This window comes from Festucalex cinctus, chromosome 14 (assembly GCF_051991245.1).
Source record: "Festucalex cinctus isolate MCC-2025b chromosome 14, RoL_Fcin_1.0, whole genome shotgun sequence".
Classification (NCBI taxonomy): Eukaryota; Metazoa; Chordata; class Actinopteri; order Syngnathiformes; family Syngnathidae; genus Festucalex; species Festucalex cinctus.
Genome location: NC_135424.1, coordinates 26,235,682 through 26,238,024, shown reverse-complemented (window position 1 = coordinate 26,238,024; position 2,343 = coordinate 26,235,682). Strand labels below are relative to the sequence as shown.

Sequence of the window (2,343 nt, the reverse complement as noted above, 5' to 3'; positions counted from 1 at the left end):
GATGTACAAAAAAGTCTCTTGGTGCCATGTGCTAAACCCAACAGGAAGTCCCGTAGGGGCCGGGCATCACATTTTGAGCTAAAAAACTCCTCTTTAACGAAGCATTCCCGGTTGTACGTTTCACCTAGCGCTATGATAATTTAGAGGCATACATAAGAGCCCACGATGTACAAAAAAGTCTCTTGGAACCATGTGCTAAACCAAACAGGAAGTCCGCCATTTTGATTTATGATGGGATTTGTAGACTTTTTTTGTGGCCTTTTTTAGGGGTCATATTTTAACTCCTCCTACAAAATTCATCCGACCGTGTTCAAACTTGGTGTGTTTCATCTTAAGATGTTTAAGATGCAAATTTATCGAAAGTTTTTTACTTTGTCGCACGCTGCTGCTATAGCGATGCATTGGTTGCCAAGTAAAGCGCTGCTTTGTTTTTTTTTATCTATACATGTGTGAAAACTCGTGAAACTTTGCACACACATCAGACTTGTCATTAACATGAATTTTTAGAGATTTCTTGTGCAATTTGCAATAAATCGCACCCTCTATACATTTTTTATGGAGCATTTCCGATTGGATGATTCAAGCGCAAAATAACTAAAGATGACTTGACTTGACCTAGATTTGTGAAAACTCAGAGGCATACCTATTATATTATTATTATTTTTTGTACCTTACAAGATTATCTCTTGTGCCACATTAAACCCCTTTGCAGGCCTGAGCCAAACCACGGTCCATACATTTGATACCACTGCTTTATTTCAATGGTCAAGTACTTCATAACCACACCTACTTATGCTTGTCCTTGCATATATAGTAGACAACAAAGAGCTCTTTCAACAAAAGACATTTCCATCTACAAAGTCATACAAGGTAAGCACTCTATAAATTCTGCAATCACTACACTTCTATTCCTAAATTATCACTTCAAATACCAACAATGGTTAATACAGCTACAAATTTCTTGTATGTTTATGAAGTATGATACTGTATTTATTTCTACTCCTTTGCTTTTCTACAGAACATGAACAAATCAACAAGCAAATTCTCTTTTGATAAAGACCCTCTAATCATCTCCATACGCAAAGATTGCCAACTTTTTCCCGTAAGTATACAATACATAAACTAAACAGGACAACTTTCTCAATCATATACAGTATGCCATACATATATGTATTAAGTTCTCATTTATTAACAGGTTTGTTAAAGGCACCTTTAGTGTGTTTTTCTGTTTGTAATGTTTCTCCACGAGCACGTCTAGCCATTGATATCATGTAGAACACATATGCTAACCTTTTAGAGACAATTGAAGCTTACTTGCACAGTAGCCACTATCTTAACCACTTAATTCACATGTCTACTTGACAACTTATTACATGTAGTGAAATGGTACTTTGTGCATCTTATGCTTTTTTCTGAACACTGCTTTTCAACTCTTTCCTTAAAACCAATACATGCGGCACTGTTATACTGTATAAATATATATGTCCGTGTGTATATATAACCATTTATGTACCTGTCGTATCCTTACTTTTATTCATCATTTCATCACACAATCCTAAAACATTGCTTTTTGACCCAGAGGATTCAACTATACCATTTTTGCGTGTCTTATTACTTACTAGCTATATTATTTATTAACGGGCAAAAACTATGAATATAAGATCACCGTCAAATATTACGTCTGTAATATCCATATACAGTGCATTACATAATATGCATTTGTATTAAGACACTACCATGCTAAAAATATGCACACGACTGTTCTGTAAACTACACCTAAGACAACCAAACTTCACAGATCTAACATGATTCTTCATTCTTTTTTGTTCTACAGATGTATCAAATGCTGCCACACAGACAGAAGAAGCCACTGAGGACATGCACGAAGACGATGATCACAATATAACAGGACAGGTTAACCCCCCTGAAGTTTTAGCCCGCAGATCAAAGCGTCCTAGGACTAATTCATCCATGGAGGTTACATTATCCTAAGACAGACTATGTGCTAACCCAAACTCTTTGACCCCAAGGGATTCATCTGTCCCAGAAAACTTTTACACTAAAGAGTTTATCTGTCCTAGGGCGCTGTTAACCCCAGGTTAAAGTGTTATTTAATCTGTCCTGTTACAACAGCTATACATAAACAGCTGCATTCCTCTCCTGTTCCATCTCTCGCACTTCTTTCATCTCTTTTTCTCCTCTACTTATACCTATGCTTGCTCATGTGCTTTTTTCCCCTTTAGATGATGTCATTGGTTAGCCTGCTTCAAAGCTACATTTTTTCTTGAATAACTGTCACACATTTACTGTTTGCTGGACCCTACAAAACTGTCACAATACTTC

General features: G+C 36.4%; 1 long non-coding RNA gene across 1 annotated transcript; it reads left to right on the top strand.

Moving 5' to 3' along the window:
• Positions 1–225: 225 nt before the first annotated feature.
• Positions 226–1,941, top strand: LOC144001595 (uncharacterized). The gene is made up of 3 exons (XR_013278523.1): positions 226–870; positions 1,019–1,102; positions 1,835–1,941. It is a non-coding gene; the product is annotated as an uncharacterized LOC144001595 (long non-coding RNA).
• The last annotated feature ends 402 nt before the right edge of the window (positions 1,942–2,343 follow it).